The sequence below is a fragment of the Ciconia boyciana genome, chromosome 17, assembly GCF_034638445.1.
Source record: "Ciconia boyciana chromosome 17, ASM3463844v1, whole genome shotgun sequence".
Taxonomy (NCBI): Eukaryota; Metazoa; Chordata; class Aves; order Ciconiiformes; family Ciconiidae; genus Ciconia; species Ciconia boyciana.
This window is the reverse complement of record NC_132950.1, coordinates 4,211,397-4,231,865: the sequence shown is the minus strand read 5'-3', so window position 1 is coordinate 4,231,865 and position 20,469 is coordinate 4,211,397. Positions and strand designations below refer to the sequence as shown.

At 49.3% G+C, this 20,469-nt stretch overlaps 1 protein-coding gene across 5 annotated transcripts in view; it reads right to left on the bottom strand.

Annotated features, from left to right (window-relative positions):
• CAMKK1 (calcium/calmodulin dependent protein kinase kinase 1) overlaps positions 1 to 19,914 on the bottom strand; it is a 108,389-nt gene extending 88,475 nt beyond the window's left edge. For 2 of the 5 annotated variants that reach the window (XR_012045550.1, XM_072882394.1), the window contains exons 1-2: positions 19,831 to 19,891; positions 19,176 to 19,278 (exon numbers count right to left, since the gene is read on the bottom strand). The gene's annotated coding sequence lies outside the window, so the exon portion shown is untranslated. Of the gene's footprint in view, positions 1 to 19,175; positions 19,279 to 19,597; positions 19,683 to 19,830 lie in introns of those variants that run through there. The other 3 variants (XM_072882397.1, XM_072882398.1, XM_072882399.1) reach the window with 3 other exon arrangements.
• Between the last annotated feature and the right edge of the window lie 555 nt (positions 19,915 to 20,469).

Here is a 20,469-nt window from a genome sequence, read left to right as displayed (position 1 = left end):
AAAATCTCCCTCCAGCATTGATCAAGCATTTTGATTCCTAACTCACTGCCTGCTCCATCCTCTTGAGCAACAACTCAGGTTTTCATTAGTGCCAAGGACACACACTGAAGCTTTGGGACTCCTTTTTAAACTCTTCAGCAGACCAGAGGGAAATTTGTATTTTTGCTCTTGCTCGTCGAGAAAGCAGGCTGGGGTGGGGCTGGAAAGACTTGCAACGGCCTGGGCACCCAAGGACAAGAAATTCCACTCTGATGCTGCCTCCTCTGGTCCCCCCAGCCTTGCAGGGGGCTCTGCAGGCATCCTGCACCAGCTGGCCAAGTGCTTGCTGCCTGCAGCCCTCGAGAGAGCTTTTAACAGCAGTGTCAAGTGGCTGAACAAAGAAGTATCAGAAGAGGGCTGGAAGGAGAATGCCTGAAGATACCAGTGAGCGGGACATCACCAGGCATTTAGAAGAATGACAAAGGCAGTTTTCACAAATGGAGGGGGGAAATAAAGGAGAAATGAGACTGAAGGTTGAAAACAATTTCCTCATGTTTGGCATGCTCTAAAATTAGTGCTGTAATGGATCTCATCAGCCAGCATTTATTTTCCTTTGTAAAGACAAGAATTCAAATAAGCAAGCTGCAGCAAGTGAATCACTTGCTTAGCTGAACAGACAACCTCTAACCCAGGCAGCAATGCAAACCCAGCTATTCCATTCCTGCAGTCTCTTGCTCTGGATCTTCCTAAAGGACAACTCAAGTTGGAGACCCATTTTTGCTTGACCACATTACAACCCCACTATTACACAGGTGACAAGAGCCTCTGGAGCAGGGAGGGCCAGGCTGCCCATGGCAGAGGTGCTCCAGAGGTTTGCTGCATTCATATAACTGTATGAGACAACTGAAGGAGTCCCAAAATTATTCTGCCTAGACAGGACCCGAAGCAGCAAGTTACGCACCACACTTAGGGAACTGCTAATCATCCTGATAGATCTCACTCCTGCTGTCCCCAAGGAACAAGTCCTGCGTACATGGCTGATGCCTGGGCAGGGAGACTCCGACTGCTCCACCATCTTGCCGTGACTGCACAGGGCCAGCTCTCACCCAGCTGGGCTCAAACCAACTCCAGCCCCCAAAGCCCGCACATGGGTTGGTGCAGCCAGACCCCAGGAGGAGAGCAGGGATGCCCACTGGTACACATCAGCACCCTGCTTGCTGCTGCGCTGATCTGCACGCCTTGAGGACCCGGCCCACAAAGTTCTGGCACAAACAAAGGCTACGTGCTTTTTTAACTGAAAAAGCAAGCAGCAAATCACTACAGGCTTTATCCTGCAACTCTCAGTTATGCTCCCTCTCTTTCAAACATGCACACACCAGGTAAAGGTACCTAACATACCACGAGGCTGCAGAGCACCAGGGACACACAGCACTGCCTGGGTGCCTCTGGAAAGGCCACCAAGCTTGGCCAGGAGCAGCAAGGGGAGCACTGATGTGACGCACCCATTGCTCTTTCAAAGTTTCAGAACAACTCCCTGATGGCAGAGGAGAACTGGCAGCATCGCTCGGCTATGAGGTGTCAGAGATATTTTAGGCAGCCAGATATTCCCATGAAGAAACCCAGAAAAAGTCACCTCCTCACTCCCCCAGCTGCCTCCCTTTGCATTATTGCTAACATGGATGTGACTCACTAGAGTTGGGTTTATATTAAACTCCTGAAACAGATTGTTTGGCTGTTATGTAAATCCAGTAAATGTTAAAATACTAGAATAAATCAGTCAAGCAGTTACCATAGCCAGCTCTCCAGAGACATCCAAGAGAATTTTTTTTTTTTAAAAGGGAGAGGTGGCAAGAGATGAGGGGGAAAAAAATATCACAGCAGCCTTTCAGCAGGGGGAGATCTGTGCTGGTGGCTGCAGTACCACCATCAGTGCTGCTACCAGCATCCTGCCCAGCTACGTACAGGCAAATCACCTGACTGCTGCTCTGCACAGGTGAAGCTATGCAGCACCACCTGCACAAAACACAAGCTCTGTGTTGGCAGGACTGCCTCCTTACCATGCCACATGAAACAGCAATGAGACCTCAGGGGAGTCAGTATGATAGCACTGATGCTGATGTTAGGACTTCAGCCATACCACACTTTAAAATAAACCCAAAACCAGGCGTGAAGGTGCTACTTCCCATCCTGCCACTGGGAGGGAGGTTCTGCTTTAGGAGCTGCCCCTCTCCCACAGAGCAGAGGGCATCTGCCACCCAGAGAAGTCTCCTGCTCACAGTGACATCAGCAAGCAGGCACAGGAACAGATTTTAAAATTTGCAGACACAAGTGTTTTTACCAGAAACCTGACTCCAGGATTTTAAACAGTCTACAGGCCAAAGGATTAGTCAGAAAAATTATCTGGCAAATAATCTGCAACAATAAGCAAAACCAGAGCATATCACCATCTGCTCAGATACCTCCTAAGGCAGAAATAAGGAGCCTTCAAATTGAAGTCTTCACTTTGTACCTAACTGCTGATAACCAAGCCATCATACTCCAAATGCTCCTATACCTAACATCAGCCACAAAAAGTGAAACAGGTAGAAATTAGGACCCTAAGTCTTAGTTGTAATGTAAAGCCTGTTAGTTGAGCTGCCACTTGAACGGGCCACATCCAGCTTCAGAGGCTGCCCAAAGTGCCATATTCCCCATCATACTAAAGAGCAGCTGGAGCCTGTGGGTCCCTAAATACATGAGCCCCTCCAGGATTAGCATACCATTGGACACATCTGGACAGGCACATCTGGGCAGGAGACAGTGACCCGCCTGGCCTGTGTGCAGGCAGAGCACAAGCTCCATTTCTAACTGCCCCAGAGATGAGACTGTAGAGCAATATAGTCACAGCATTGAAATGAAGCGGAAGAGATCTGAGCTCTGTTTAATTAAATATAGTCTGGGAAAGTCTCTGCTTTTGTTAAACACTGCCTTAAAAGAACAGAGCTGAGTAATCCACCAATGGGGAAAAACATACTCTTTAGCTACAAGATGTTATTATTATAGGCTTAATATCAAAATGGCTTGTTCAGCTTATAATATTAGACTGGAGCAAATGCTCCCAGCCTCAGCAAGACTCAGAGATACTACAGATCTACATTACACACCTACATAAGCACTTGAGGTTCATATGGAAAGGAGTCTCCTGTCTGGAGAGACAAGGCATTGATTTGTACCAGGTTTCCATGGCAGAGCAAGACTGGTTAGACAGATTAGCAGAAGAGCGTACATGTTGTAAAGGGCACCAACAGGGACAGCAGCCAGCACTGCAGCAAGGCCAGTGAAATCAGTGACAGGAATTGATCTTTTTGACTGGGGCCAGCAGCATTAGATGCGTGGCTGCAGGAACTCCAGGCACAGACAACACAAGCACAGGCCATCAGGGAAATGCTCCACAGGTGTCCTGAATACTGAGGGCACCTTGACCAGCACCATATGTTCAACACTGAACTTACGCCCTGCTTAACATCAAGCTACTGCTTCCTCGCTTTCCCCTTCTGCAAAACAGAGATGATCACATATGAACACTTAGGTAAAAAGCTTTGTAGCAGTGGGTTAAGCAGTATTACTGCTACTGAGTCTGCCCTTGGGGAATCCAACCCACAACAGCAGCCACAGATTGCTCCGTGCCGCTGCAGCACTGCTGGGGCTGGCAAGGCATTGCTGCCACCAGCGCCCACTCATCTCCCCACAGGCATGGCCAGCCCCAGGCTGACTCCCATCTCAAACACCCAAGCCATTACAAATAATAATTGTAACAATCTGAGACTTCTGAGAAACCATGACATTTAAGGCTCTTTTTCAGCATTCAGTGAAGACAAATCTCTCCCTTCTCAAGTTGAAAAACAAACCCTTTCTCTGTCTTTTATTTGCTAATTAAATGCATTCATTGTATTCAGATCTCATTTTTTGTGCATAATGTTTTGCCCATCTGTTTCATTAAAAAAGAACCCAACCACCCAGCTTCATTAAGCTAATTAGAGACATTCAGCCATTGGTTAATATTCTGAAGTACTTTACAATTATTCTCCCCAGTTATTAAGTCTCCTCTGAGGATTTTATTTTCTGTGCTACACTCTTTATTAGCCAGCACCCAAGTCAAACTGCATTTGCCTACTCCTTACCCACATGCAAACATCCCACAGAATCCTTCAATGGTTTGTGATCCAAGACACACAGGTAAACTTGTGGCTGAATCTGACACTGTTCAGTTCACTCCAATGTCAAAACACAGCATCTTCTTCCCTCTGTCCCACAGGGGTTCAATGCTGCCTGCCCAGGGACCACTGGAGGATGATGAAGTGTTAAAAAGAGCACCAGAAATTCTGTTTGCTGGGGAGCTGTGCCCAGCTGAAGACTGTAGGATTATTTATCTTTCAGGGATTTCTTTTCCATATTCACTCCCCATATGAACTTTTAAAGGGAGAAAAATGGTCTCAGAAAGGCTTGGAGTGGTCTCAGAAAGACCACAGTCTGAGATGGACCATCCTAGAGGATGAAAACGAACACCAACTGAACTGGTGTAGCAACAGCATGGCAGTGCAGCATCATGCAAGTTAGCCTTGCTGGCTGTCCTGTGAAGGCTTCTATGATGTCGTCTTAGAGTTAAGGTTTCTGTACAAAGTTGTGGTCAGGCAAGCTACTTGCATCCTGGACCTCCAACGTGCTAGTCCCCCCAAGCTCTCTGCTCCGTCGCAGAAAGCATGCAGCAGCTCTGAGGCTCAGTCTCCAAGTGTCCCAGCATCGCTGCCCCGCTGCTCCCCCAAGATGACCCAAGCTTTGACCAGCACTGCACCCCCCCCAGCAGCCCAGCCCTGAACCAGAGCAGTCCCTGCTCAGCCTCAGAAACAGTCACAGGACAAGGATCCTTCAGGACCAAGCATTGGTGGCAGGCAAAGGGAAAGAATGGCACTAGAAGGATGGTAGGAGAGAGACTGAAGATGAGAGAAGCAGCATTAAGTCACCTTGTCCTGATATGAGCAGAACTAATGACTGGAGCCCCTCACCATAACATCTTCCCCCCCAACCAGCCATCCATTTCCATGAAAACTTGCAACAAATATTTGAAGCCTTAACCACTGTAAGACACTTGGGTCCAGGAGGACAAAGGCTCCAGAAGCTGACAGGTGGCAGGGTGGGAGACAGGACTGACAGACAGATACACAACAGATGTCTGGCTTGTCTTTCACACAGGGTCTGGTTTCAGAAGGAAACCAAGTTAATTTTTTTTTTTTTACAGCAAGCTCTGATTTACACAGTTCTAGTCCCAGCTCCTGGCCCCAGCTGACACCAAGACCTCCCATCTTGAGAAGGAGCTGCAAGAGGTAACGATGAAACTCTGCACTCACGTGCATTATGGACTTGTGACTGCTCTTCCTTCCTGAACCAGCACTAAGTTTGAGATGTAGGTCAAGAGCTTCTAGAAAACAAGCCAGCAGATTGTTTCTAGGAAAAGCCATACTGAGTCAGGCCACATATCCACCTTGCCCTGATTTCTATCTCCAACAGGGGCCAGTAGTAGATGCTTGGAGGAGTGCTGATGCAGAAGTTAAGAGCTTAAAAATAGTAATGATAATCAGGAAAAATTCAGAGTTCATCCTCCTGACAGCACCTCCCAGCTTCAAGCAGTCACTCAGGGAGCCCCAAGAGAGCATCTCTGAATCTGTCTACCACCATTTTGAAGCTATTTATTTTTTCAGCATCCACAACACTGTAGAGAATTGAGCTCTGCAACGTGACAAGCACTGCACAGAAACCACCATTTCTGCCATACCTGCCAGACACATCAGGAAGTTCAGGCTTCCCCAACACCCATCTCATATGGTATTAGAGAGGATAAATCCCACACACATTCACTGCCCCATGGTAGACCTCAACACAGGGTCGGCAGGAAGCCAACACAACTACTCTGCACGGTGTTACAGAGCAAGAAGGAAGGGCAAGGGAAGAAACTGCCCTCTTCTATTTGCTTCTGCAATCCCAGCCCAACATCTATTATCTGGATTTAGAGAAAACAGCCAGTATTCATTCTCTTGGTATAAAAGGTGGTTACACTTGCAAGAAGTCACTTGGTGGTAATTTAACTGAAGGAGGAAGAAATTTAGAGGTTGATGGAGCTGTGATTTGACATGGGCTGACCTGGGGCCTGAGGAGAACCTTAACAACATTTCCTTCAGGCCAGCCTATTCTCCTTGGTTCACACTGTAATTAGCTTTCCCTCTTTGACATCCAGGCAGAGCACATAGACCAGCACTTGAAAATTTGGCCAGGTTATTACAACTTTTCAATAGCCTAGCAACAGCACCAATTAATATAGAGCTCACTGCCCCACTGTGCTTAATGCTGCAAGGCACACTGAAGGCAAGCTTTGGCTCAAAGAGCTTATAATCAAAGCAGGCATTAAAAAGAAAGTGTAAGAAATTATCCCCAAAAGGCCAGTGCATTTAAGTGGGTGCTAAACTCCCTTGAAAGTCTAGCCCCAACTGGCACCTGCACAAAGAAGCCTACTATGTCTGTTTAGGGAGCAGCAGCAAGGCAAACCCTATCAAGTGACACAGGGCTATCCTTTGAGGTCTGATTTTTCAAAGGGTTCATACAATATACAGCATCTGTGACAAACTGACCACTCAGGAGATTAATTATACTCCCAGATTTAAAACAAAAAAAAAGACATTTTGCTCCTTCCTTAATGCCTCCTTTCATTTGTCTTCCAGGTTTGCAGCCTTCCAAGTTCAAGGTTTCAACTGTTTCTCTGTGATCCCAAGGTATTTCCTGCATGCCATTTATAAATGACAAGGTGAAAGTCATCCAGTTACAGGCCTCCAGCAGGTTTTGAAGGCACCCAAATACCATACTCAGGCTGCACACAGAGCTCTTAATTTGGCGCTGTGAAACTTGCCCAGGGAATGTGATACAGAGAGCTCCGAAAAGCTGCAGGCAGGGTGGGATGAGCTCCTCACTGCACCTTTGGAGGTCCACAGCTTTCATAAAATCTTATTCCAGCTAGACTGAACAGCCAACAGCTCTGCAGCCCGCCAGAGAGGGAGGGATGTAGGATCAGGCCTCATTCCTGACAAGCTCTGCCTCCCTGAGCACATGGCCTTCCCCTGGGGAGACGGTCAAAATCAAAGGGAGAGCACTGAAGGCTGGATCTGAGGTCCTGGGAAACACAAACCAAGCTGCTCTTCTGCATCTCCCCTCCCCCCATCACCAGCAGTATTTCTTTATCTTAGCCTTAAGGAGAAATTAAAATTGCCAAGGACTAATTCAGGCTGTTCTTAAAGCACCACCAAGGAGGTGGTGAGCTCTGCTGCACAGTCCACTGGCCATGCAGGAACCAAGGGACAAGCAGGGCTGGAAAACTAATGCCCACATTAGTCAAACTCAAAAGCAGTGCTGGCTTTCAGCCAGGGGTTACTCCAGACATGCTGTGTCCTGCATCTTGGGCTTTGGCTGCTTTACACATTGCTTTCCTCACTCATGTCCACAGCAGGGACAATGATTTGTCCCTCTGCTGAAAGGGTCACAGGTGCCAGCAGGAAAAACACAAGGCTGCAGATTTCCAAAGGGACAAATCCAGTACTTCACTTCCCTGAATTCCCTTTATTCAGGTTGAATCCACCTCCTGCCACCAACTCCAATCACCTTCCCAGCATACCAGTTCAGGGAAACTGGTCAGTACCCACAGAGGTGGGAAGCACCATCCCACCCACCCATTTGGGAAGAAAGCAGCAGCCTCACAGGGAAAGCTGTGAGCCCCATTAACCCAAATAGTGCAGACAAGGTGGTGGTTGGTCCCATCTCCCTATGCCCTAATGAACAGTGTGACCCAGGCAACCCGTGCCAAAGCTAACAGCAATGGCAGCCCCATAGCGTTATGTGAACTATGGATTTACATCCTCCAGTAAAACCACCAACCCCCCTCTAAACCCAAAAATCCCTTCAGTGGTTTCTTCTTGGAATCAGCCAATGCACCAGCCAACTCAGAGGACAGGAGAAGGATGCTACTGCCTGGGAGAGACCTGCAGCAGTACACAAATGCACTGCAGAAGGGATGCCTACCCTTCAATTTGCTCCCCTCACTCTCAAGCTTCCTTTTTGTTTCCCTTAAGATGATGTCTGCAGCTAAATGAACACATTACAGCAGAAATTTTATTCTTAATTTGTCCCTTGGGTGTTTTGCTGACCCTACCGAGAACTATATTTAAATGTGCAATTTCCTGACTAGGCTCATTTGCAGTCCCTTCCCCCCTGGCTGCCTGTGCAAGTCTGGCCCAGAATCCAATTAGCTACTACCACCCTTTAAATCAAAGGAATTAAAAAACTCAAACAAGAAAAATAAAATTAAGGATTTTAATTACATTATTCTTATTATATGTCTAAATACTTACAATTCCCATGCTCTCTGGGAGGTAGGCTTGAAAGGCTAGAAAAGTGACAAGTTTCCAAGCAGACAAAATTGTAGCCAGAACAAACAGTTTGACAGGAGAGAGACTGCCCACCCTAATCATCAGAGCATGTTTGGTCTAATACACTGCAGAGCCACATGCAGGACCTGCCTGGCACCAGGGGAAGGAGCAGCTGCTCCCCAGCATCTGGGAGAGGTGTGGCAAGCCCAACAGCTTCCAGCTTCATACATGAAGGAGCAGCTGCAGTCCATCTGGTTTCAATGCAAGGAACCTCCTTTCATCAGCATCACCACAGATGCCTGGGAGGTGTTATCATTGCAGTTTTCAGAGGTGTCTAAAGGGAAGGGACCCAAAGCCCACAGACACTTTGGGCATCACTTCTACTAGGATCACAGCTTGTGGCAGTTTCGGTATGGGGAATGGACAAAGAACAGCAAGGCTGTGGTTTACACTTGGTCAGAGACAGCCATTTCCCACAGACAAGCCCAGAGAGCACCCAGCTCTTTCTCAATAAGTGACCCAGCAATCAGAAGACTGGTTTGCTTCTGGGATTTTGATAGTGTCACACTTACTCCTTAACCAGTTTCAGCTGGTCACAGTGACAGCCACTGCAGCAGCTGTACCGCATTCCCAACAGCCCCAGCTTTGCACAGGAACAAGGCAGGGAGGATGTGGATTCCCAAGGCCATATAGCCCAGGTCTTCACCCTGACAAAGGGGTGTTGCATTCCTTTCCCTGTCACATCCTTTAAGGCTCCAGCTTTTGCAGGTCAGGTTCCCAACTGAGTGTTGCTGTGGCCTCAGACTTAGCAGTGACCTCAGAGCATCTTCAGAGTCCCTTTTGGGCAGGCTTCACAGAATCGTATAGGTTGGAAAAGACCTTTAAGATCATCGAGTCCAACCATAAGTTCCCCAGTTCTCCACAGCCCCTCCTGCTCGGCAGCCTGTGCTCCAGCTCTTGGCTTCCTGCCTGCCTCCAGGAGCTGCTCAGCTGATCCCCACAAAGCCTTTGGCTCTGGTGAATCCCCACAGGACTAAGCAAGAGGATGGGGCTCTGCAGGGCAGGAAGAGCCAGGTCCTGAGGTTGGAAGCCATCAGGAGAATGGACACGCCATTTGCCTCAGCTGGCTGACACAAGTGCCTCGGCCTGGACACCAGAGTTCCCAACTGCCAGCACTGCTCAGCTTGGAAGATAGCAGGGCTGCAGAAAGGTTCAGAGGAGGTCAAGGACTTTGGAATAGCCAAGTTACTGTTGGAAATGGTGCTTCTCAATGTCAGCAAGTAAGGAGTGGCTGGGATGAGTTTGGTTCAAGATATTAACTGTCCAGGTACAAGCAAGCTGCCTTCAGCTGCTGACAGGAGCTCAGTCCATCCTGAACAGTGCAGTCACCTGTACCTGCTCCTGAAAACCACAGGGCTTCACTCAGGCCTTCTGCCCCTCAGGAGCCACACCTGCCACCAAATCAAGGGACTGCAGAAATCCCACAGATGAACCAAAAAACTCTTGAGAGTGTTAGACAGCTCAGCCTCCTGCAGAATGGAGCAGGAAGGGGCTTAGTATGAGTCACAGGCTTCTTGCTAAGAAAGTAGAACAAGAACTGCAGCAGCACTGAGTGATCCACAGGTCATGACAGTGGAACAGACAGCTTCAAAGAGGCTCAAATCAGTACACTTGCATGATGGGACAGGGATTCTCTACAGGAGGGAGCACTGTCAAAATAAATGTATTAAAGCACAATGATGAAATCTTTCTTCATTGACTCCCCAATCCCACACCCTTCCTTTAGAGGGGAACAGATACACATGGACAGAGCTGTCAGACACTTTTGCAGAAAGCCCTCAGCTAGGAAGAGCAAATTCCCCAGGAGATGTCAACTCTGAGCCACCTTCCTCTTCTCTTGCATGCAGCTACACTGACAACTTGCAAAGACACTCTGCAGAGCTCCCTAACATGCTAGAAACCAGTTTGATGGTGAAGTGTCAGCACATTTCTAGGTTAATAAAAGCTGGGGCATGGAAGGAGAGAAGGAACGAAGGAGACTGATTGTCTTAGACAAAGAGACTGGAACAGATTTCACAGCAGGAGAATGTTTCAGGCCAAGGAAATATTTATTCATACCTAAAGAACATGGAATATTAGAGACTCTGGAAGGTTTCCTTTCCTCCACAAGATATTAGTGGAATGAGACTCTCAGCACTTTGCAGTAACCACAGCACACCCAGAGTGAATCCAGGTGTTTTTATCCAGCCCACAGCAAAAACTCAAAAATACCTTGTCATTGCAGCCATGCCATTAGCAGGAGGCTGGTGCACCCACTGCGAGCAGCAAGCAAGGGCAAGCAGCCTGAGCCCTGACAGCAGCAAGGGTCAGGGACTTCTCTGGGTATGAGGGGAAGAGGCTTCCCCAGGGAAGCTAGGCAGGCGCTGAACCAAAGGCAGCCCAGCAACACACTACTCTGAAGTCAAATCGGAGACATCACTTTAGCTAACAAACAGCCCTTTGGCCTTGCATCCCCAGAGCATCTGCAGTTCTTTGACTCTGATCTGGAGGCTTATTTTCCACCACTGTGGCATTTCAGACACAGTTATCACCTGTGCCTGATGCTGTACTGAGAAAACACTGTTCCCTGCTGTGAAGTTTATGCTCCTAACACAAGAAACCATGAGGCAAGCAGACAGATGTTTGGAAGAGCACGCAGAAAGCTGTACTGGTTTTGCTCATTCATTCATTTGGTGGCTGGGAGGACATGCCACAGAAGAACCAATTCCCACAGGTGGGGCATAGCCTTATATTGCCCTTTTGCATCTGTGATAATCATTCTGGATGGCAGACATGCAGTGGCATTCAGATGGAGCATAGCCACTTTTTGGCTCCTTGGAAACAGCAAACTCTGAAAACTAACAAAAATGCCAGTTCCATTCTGCAGTCTGACTTAAATCAATCTATCTGGCATTAAGGAATGGAATCCCAGCAATTGCTATGAATAAACCATGCCTTTTTACTATTGCTTCAAGGCAAATTACAAGCACTGCTCACATCAATACTGTATGACAAAGGAAAAAGTAGAAGCCTGATTAGAGTTATGGAAACATGCTGGAAGAGGTGCCTGGTATCTCTAACATGTAAGTGCACAGTGGTAATATGGCCTGATTTGCCAGCTGAGAGCACTGAAATTCATGACCACTACTGCAGGACAAAGGCAGGCATAGCCTACATCACACCCTTGAATGGACTGGACTGACCTGACAGCACAGTAGAGGAAGCTACAAGCCCTCTCAAGTTTGCATAAAACCCTTCCTTCTGCCTCTTTTCCTTCCTTTCACACTTCCCTAGCCTTTCCTCAGCCAGCGCTGTGCACACTAGACAAGGGGAGCCATAGGACCTTGTTCTCACCATTCCAACAAATCACACCCTGCACACACAGTAACCCCATACTCCAGCCCTGAGGCAGAGTTTCTGTTCCCTCTGCACTCAGCAAGGGTTGGCCTGAAAAGCTGCACTCAGACATCTTCCACTTCCCCAGGCCTGTGTCTCAGCCTGGGGATGAGGTGCTGACACAGCAAGGTAAAAAACCCCTCATCTCAGGTCTGTTTTACACTCCACCTTGCAGAGCTGGGAGCCTCAGATATCATTAACCTTTGTCAGTCAAGCTACATGACAGCTATAGAAGGGTCAATCTGGACTTCAGCATCAAAGCACCTCATCAGTAAGAGGTCAGTGGATGAATCTTCTGTCCTCACACTGCCACCTGAGGCAGACATGCCATTAGCACAAGCAGACCCAAACCCTTGGTTCCGGCACAAATAATATCACAGGACAGCACTAGCCAGACAGCATTACCAGAAGCAGGTGTTAGGAAGTGCCAAAATTAGGACTTGACTTGTCTAAGTGGCTGGCTTATGCATGTGTACTGTAATAATTTTTGTCACAGGAACACTGCACCAGGTCCTGCTGCCTTTCAGGTACCTTGATTTCTTTGGCACAGGGCTACTGCCTTCTATATCATCAGTATCCAAACCCAGTTCTCTCTCCTTCCCTCCCAGTTTTTCCACACTGATCTGTAACCACTTGTAAAAGACAGGGAGGGAAGCTCTGAAGAAGCAGAATACACTTTTCCAAGGCAGCACTCAACTCCCTTGAGGGGCAAATCCATCCTTTTTCTTTCATGTTACCATCAATCACTTTTCACATGCTGCAGCAAGGAGGCCTCCTTCCCTAATGGAGCTGTGATTCATCCTCAGATCACATCCATCCCAGGCTCCTAATAAGGAGGCAGCTCACATCCTCCAGCTTCTTGTCCACAAACAGGCAAGGCCCCATATGCTGGGATTGTATGAGGGGAAGGGAGGGTCTGGTAGCAGACACCCAGCATGAAGCAACAGCTACAGATCCTCTTCTAGCAGGGGTCCCTTTGAGCATCCCAGTTTCTCTCCAAGAGCCCACATCAGAGCAGCAGATCAGACTAAGACCACCAGCTGCACCTAGCACATGAGGAGGTCCAAAGGCAGGAGAAAAGCTCCAGTGATGCCTGCGTGTTGCCAGCCCCATGGTGAGGAAGCAGGAGCTAGTTGAGAGTAACTTGACAGAGCTGGATACAGCAGCAGAACAGCATGGGAGCTGGTAATTAGAGCCAGCCTCAGGTAGGTATGCATGCACATAGTACTCTGCAAAGCTGTGCTGGCACTTTTTTTCCTGCTGCTACCCGATTCCATCAGCTTTATCTACTGTAGATGTGACAGCCTGCAACTGTGGGCTTCACGAGGCTGTGTCCATACCACTTGTATATAAAAAAATCCTATCCTCACCAGCTCTTTTGTGGTTTTAGGACTCACTTTTATTCTATAGAATAGAAACCTGAACTACTGCCTAGAGTGGGGGGGGGGGGAAGAAGAGAGACACCCCTGATAAAGTCTCTCTCATTACTACAAGGGACCAACAACAAAATAGTCTTTGAGTTAATATGTACACCATGCAAAAGCAGGGCAAAACCAAGACAAACTATGGGGTGGCTGGTCTAAGCTTTGCTGCACTCACAAGACTGCAAGATAAAATTGTGAATAATCTCTGCAACAGAGGAACAGCTGAGAAACACAAGCCACCAAAAGGAGGACAGCAGCATCTGACTGCAGAGCAGTGCTCCAATACAGTACCAAACTGTCAAATGTAGACACTAAAGTCCAGGTCACTAGAGTATGATGATCTCACACCCCTTGGTACAACTGATTCACACCTTCACCAGTCACCAGCAGTCACAGATCCAACACTAACACATCCTCAGAAGGTGTTATTCAGCCTGGACTTCCACAGCACTTTATTCCTCCTTTTCCCACCCCAGCTGAGCCCCTCATGTCTGCTCCTAGTTTAACACCCATGCTAAGCACTTTATGTTTGGGTCTATCTGTGAATTGGAGCTCCAGGTTACCAAGGAAATCTGTAGCCAGAGGAGACAACTGAGTGAGTCTTCTTTGTGTTAATTTAACATCCTACATACCAAATCATCCTTCTCCAGTTGAAAGCCTTGTGAGGCTGTAGGACTTTCTTATACATAGCATACTTAGAGTTCAACAGCCATACCAGAAATCTATGTAAAGTGAGAATACCAGAGACAAGACTTTCTCTGAAGTTGAAGAAAATGTTACCTGCACAGCTGTGCAAACTCAGGAGTCTTGCCCTGCACAGTTTCCCCATGGGAACAGGGACCTAACGTCCATCCAAAAGGTGTCATTAATGCTTTGTCCTCACGAGGTCACACAATTATGGAGCCACTTGGCTGAGAAAAAACAATCAGCACACCCCAGAAAGATTCATGGGATATTGCACAGGAACTGCAGGTTTCAGGGAGCTGCTCTCTTCTTCCCACCTTGGCACACAGCTCTGTGCTCGTGATAGCTTAATACAGACCCCTCTGCCCCATCTCTGCTCTGCAGCAAGGACTCCCATCAAAACCCCAAGCTCTGCTGCCAGCTGGAAAGGATGGGACAGTCGTCCTCACTTATACTGGTGTGAGTGAGTGGAAACTACTGGAGACAGGGAATTGCAGAAGGCAGCAAAAAAGTAAGGTAATGGATTTGGCTCCACTGACCTCAGGGGAGCAGCTGCCACTCAGCACCAGTATCAGCAGAAAGGAAGGCTGGACTTCCATGGATTTTCCTGCTTGTCCAAGACATACACATGGCTCTTCTGCAGAGCATACAGCACGGGAACAGGAAAAAGGGGAAGGATGCTTGTATCTGAGAAAGACACATTCAAGTGCTGCTCCAGCAGACAGTAGCACATCACAGCCTCGCTGTTTACACTCACACCAGAATAATTAGAGCAGTCACTGTTAACTAGCTAACAACTTCACCATAAACTCTCTGAACAATACTGAAGAATTAATCACAACATTTCACAGCCTTCCCTGAACACAGCCACCAATCTGCAGAAACACCAAAACCACCCCAGAGACAAACAGGCTAAATCAATCCCACATGGCTTCTGGCAAAAAGAACTACAACTATTTCAGAGGTACTTGCCCTAAAATAATGCCTGCCCAGGGCAGCAACCCAAAAGAAACAAGTCCTCAACAAACCACAGCTTTATCCACAAGGCATGACTCAGCTCACGTGCTGGGTGCCATCAAGAAATAAAATACAAGGGTTCATATTCAGCCAGGTTCACTCCCTAAACCAGCAGGTTGCTGGACTAAGAAGTTCCCAGCTGCCATGGGACAGCCTTTCCTTTCAGCTGCAAGCCTCAGCCCACTGAGAAGCTGTTTCCCCAAAAGGTTTTGACCTTTCAGGAGAACTTCCCCATCCAGAGACACCAGCACATGAAAGCAATACAAAAAAAAATTCACCAGTGTAATGTACTTGATACTTACGACAAATATTTATGCTTCTCCCTCTCTTTCTGTCCATATCACTTATGCCAGAAATAAAACTGAAGACTGCAATGGAACAGGAAAATGTTTCTAAAGACTTAACCCAGTAGGAAAAGTGACCAACAAATCCAGACTGCAAATGCCTAAGCAAGTTAGAACTGCAAGTTATGCAGTGCTTGACTACACCCCATCATTAATGATGAAGTCTATAAAATGACTGTATTTGTATAGGGTACAGTGAAAAAAGACTGGAAGGCAACACAGTAGCTGGAAACTAGGAAAATAGGAAAGGTTGAGTCAGATTTCCAGATGGATTTTTTGATAGCCCTTATGTTTGATTCCGGAAAAAAAATACTACACTTGCTAATTCATAGCAACCCTTGCAGTAAGGCACAAGCCTTCCCCAAGAACCCACGGGAGACCTCCCTGCTTCACCACATCTCTGGTTTCATCCCCTTCTCCCTGTGCCTGTCACTAGGCACTACTTCTCACCCAGACCAACACCAAGGGACCCCATCTGTAGGACAGGCAGCTCTGGGCCCGAGGCACACTACTTGCTGGTGCAAGGCTGATGCTGCCGCCCAGGGCCTGAGCAGCTCCATTTCTTGACAGTTCTGCAACATCCCTGTCTGGTGCAGATGTCCCTAACTGAGCATGTTTTTCTGTGATTAAGGACTCAATCCTTAAAGCCACCACCTGTCACCAACTACACAAGCCCAAGAAATACCTGAGTTTCTGGAAAGCTGGCAACACACATGTACTTACACCTCACCCACCACCACAAATCAGCAGCCACCCTCCCACACATCCATGAAGTCACAGCAGCTTCTTCCCACCATTATCTTTCAGATTAGTATCCTACCCCAATTTATCAATTATCAGGATTTCTTCTTTTTAGAAGGTATCAGACATTTTTCTCCAACCATGCTAAGCTTAACCACTTCTTAATTAAAACAACATGCTTGATGACATGACATTATTTTATATCATTCATTTATCTACTGTACCCAATGCTTTGATGCTTTATCCATCACAAACATCACTAGCCTTCAGATCTGCCACAATGACTACGTTATGTCAACAATTGCTTCTGTACACTTCAATCATCCCCACCGCCTTTACAGCCAGCTACCCACATTCATTTCTTCAACCACATATTTTCTGATGACTGGGTCACCTCCCTGCATGTCAGATGCTTGGTTCTCAAAGCAAGCGACATCCTGTGCCAAAAAATAAAGGACTGAAGATGAGAGGAGAAGAAATCATGAAGAGAAAGACATAAGAGCAAGAATTTTGGTAAGGGTTACTGTATACCTAGTTTTCCCCGGATGTGTCTGCTTTCCTACCTTTTAAGGCACAAGCCAGTAACGTTTTATTTCATACCAACTTTATACTTGGCTTTTACACAGCTCAGGCCTCACTTTTGGCCAGAAGCCAAAGGGATAACTTGCCTCCTCATTGGCCCTCAGCAAAGGGACAGGCTCAGCTTCCTGCCATCACCAACTGCCAAACGTCAGCAGCAGTGGCAGGGCTGAGTAGCAGCAAGCATCTGCCAGAGGCTGTGCAGGAAGAAGTCATCCCACACACACAAGTTAGAGGGGGGTCAAAACCCACCCAGAAGCCTTGTTTGCCCACCCTCCTTCACACTCAGGTGTCAAGAAAGCTCCTACTACAGCCTGATACTGCCCAAAGCTGGGCTCTGCTGCTGACCCCATACAAACCATTTTCCCTCAGACTCCCCAAGCCAAGCACAACCTCCTACGTAAGCAGAGCCTACACCCTCCTACACGCAGGGTTTGTCAGTGCTTTGAGCTGCTGAACAGACCCATGGACACTCCACCCGCGCTTTAGGGCACTAATGGGTATGCTCTCTCCAGGCATCTTCCCAAGGCAGAGTAATTGCACATATTGATTTCAGATGTTATCAAACAAACTGCCTTCCACAACTCCAGCACTGTCACTATCCTCACACTGAGCTCCCCACCAACACACATCCCTTCCCCTCCACTAGCTTGGCATGCCCTGATTTGCATCAGTCTATCCTCTCTGCCCCTCAGCTAGGCAGATACATACTCTGGAGACCCAAACCACCCTGCTAATAGCCTGCAGAAGCCGTCCAGCACCCCCAGCCTTTTCCTGAAGCCTCCTACAAAAGAAGTTTCTCCTTCTCCCACTCTCAGGTAGCAATGACCCTATAAGGCTCTTCTAAGGTCAGCACTGACACTTCACAGAAGACTTGGCTTCCAGACAGGACTGTTCTTTCCATAGTTTGAGAGAGGCTGGCATGAACAACTGGGTTAATACACCCTTCAGTAACTTCAGGGAACAAACACCAGCAAGAAGAGATCCTGTACTCTGGCAAGCAGACCCTTGGCTGAAGTACAGTGACATGCTCAGCATAGTGCCACCTCTTCAAACCCAGCCAAGGTCTAAACCATAACATAAGCTCTGTTGTGACCGCTGCCTAAGCAGTGCTTCTTCCTCCAGCAAACAGAACACTGCTACACTGTCCTTCCAAGTATCTCCTCTGCCACAGGCTGATGAGCCCATAAGGGAAGAGAAATCCCACAACCCCTTCCCAGTAAAAGAAAGCTGGGCCTTGAAAGTCTGGTTAGTGCAAGGACAATTGATTGTATCAGGCAAAGACATTTAGGGCTTAATGAACACCCTAATTAGGGGGCACAGGGCATCTGTGCCCCCAGCAGCACAGGCTTGGAAAGCCATGGCAGAAGTAAAGCACCAACAGGCTGTGTGAAGCAATGGGAGCACCTCACTGCTCCCTGGGGCAATGCTGGGACAGATGAGGTCCTCTTGCAGCTCAGCTCCAGAAGAGGCTGGATGAGCAGCTCTGCCCACCCTCTCTGGGCCAGGAGCTGTCCTGGGAACACATGCACTCACACATATCCCACTCCAAGCATGCCAGCTCCGACCACAAGACATATCCCAAAAGCAAGGAGAAGAAATAGCTGGAGACAGTTCAGACTGATGACACTTCATGCCAGTGAACACAGCTTACCTCAAAAAGAAAACTATCAGGACCCAGTGGCCCAGCACCTACTGTGACTTAAAGCCCAGCCTTCATACGGTATCAAACAATAACATGCCTGAACTCCTCACTGGAATGATAACAGGCTGGTGCCTACGCTCCTAGCTGCTAAGATCTGGCCTTCTCCAGGCAAAAGACAAGAGAACAAGCCCGGGAAAGCAATTTATTGCTATGCCTGGAGATTAATCCTATTCACACCACGCACCCCAGCCCGAGCACGGGGTGCAGCACAGCAAGCTGCGCCAGGTGCAGGGACATGTTGGAGCACGGCCTTAGCACGTTGGCTTTGGTTTTTCTTTTCAAGCAACTGAGATAACGGCTCTCCGCTTGCCTTATCCAGTTTCAAAAGCAACACTTCAAAGCCATCCCATGTCAAACGCCAGAACAAATTGAAGCTGCCAGAGATGCCTCACAGGGAGGAAATTAACACATTATGGGAAGTGGCGCTGTAAGCTTAACTCAGAATCAGAGACTATTATAAATAGAAAAGCAACAGTTTCCTATTAAACAAAACCTTTTCCATTAAGTTACAACTACAACAGAATGGTAATTTCAGCTTCATCAGAGCAGCTGAAGAAAGTGATATCCCTGCAGGATCAGCAGTTTTCCTTGTTCACAGCATACAGGCCTTTGAGAGCTGCAGTTTATTCTCCCTCAGAGCCAAGGTAAGCAGAGAGAAGATAAGCCCCTCTTCACACCAGCCTGGCTGCAAGGTGTGTGCTCTGGGACACTGCCAGGGCAGGACAGCTCAGACCAAAGCACTGACCCAAGAGAAAATCCAAACTGTGAGGAGCTCAGACTGATCCCCAAGGGCAGCAAGGAGGATTAGGAAACAGTGACAGACCTGCATGGAGCTCTCCACACTTCGTACCTTCTCTTCTGCCCTCTCTCTCCCTCCAGACGTGGGCAAGAGATGATTGGCATGACAGGAAAACTGCTCAAAATCCCTGTTTTTGGAAGGATTTTTTTTTTTTCTCATTTATTTCTGCGTTTAGTAAAAGCAACAGCTCTGGAGCTGCGGCTGCCCAGCGCAGTCCCGACCCCGCTGCGGCGGCGGAAAGCAGCTCCCCGCAGCCCGGGGGAATGAAGCAGCTGCCCGAGCACGCCGGCCTGGGAGAGCCCACCCGCACCGGCGACCTGCCCTCGGCCGGTGCACACCTCCGGCACCCGGACCTCGGATCCCACCCGCGTCCCCACTCCACAGCCGCCGGGACGCTGCCCCCGGGCGGAAACCCGCGTGTGTCCGTCCCTCCGCGCTGCACCTACCCCATGCCGGGGAGGAGCCGCCGCCCCAGGCGGGCGACCTGAAGGCGGGCGACCCGCGGGGCAGGGGCAGCGCGGCCTAGGCGGCCCCTGGGCCGGGGCGCTCGGCCCCTCACGTCGCCCGGCAGCGGAGCCCCCGCTGAGGCGACGGCAACGGCCCGCGCGGGAGCCCCGCGGCCGCGGAGGGGAGGGGAGCCCGCCCCGGGCGCGCGCGCCCGCCGCCGCCCCGCGCTCACCTGCGCTCGGCGCCGCTGGGCTCCAACGTGCCTCTGTTTGCAGCGCCCGGCGAAACTCCCCGGCCCGCGCCCTATCAGCGCGCGCCGCCCCCGCGCCGCCGCGGCCGCCCGCCCCCCATTGGCCGCGCGGGGCCTGAGCCCCCCGCCCGCCGGGTGTAAATAACCGCCCGCGCGCCCGCTCCCATTGGCTGGCGGCGGCCGCGCCTCCCGGGGCCCGCGCGGCGGCCGTTGGTCGCTGCCCGGCGGCCGCCCTGTGGCCGTGAGGGTGAGGGGGGGGCGGGCAGGCACAGCCGTGGTTTTGAGGCAACCCCCCCCCCCCTTTTTCGGGGGCGTGTGGCCGTGTGGTGTCCAACCAGAAGCACACCTGGGCTGGGGGCCGGCTCTTGGGTAAAAACGCGGGGATTTTTGCCAATATAACCCGGCAAAGTGGTGCTGACGGGGAAGGGAGCGGAGGGTCCGCTGGGCCCGGGGGCGCGCTCCAGGGTGAGGGACGGTGTGTGAGGCATGGGCTATGAGGGACAGCATGGGGACAGGGTGTAAGGGACACGGTGTGGGGACGGGCTGTGGGGGGGACCCCGATGGTGTGGGGACGCAGCAAATGGGCTGCTCCCTGGGTCACGGGCAGTTGGGCTGTGGGTG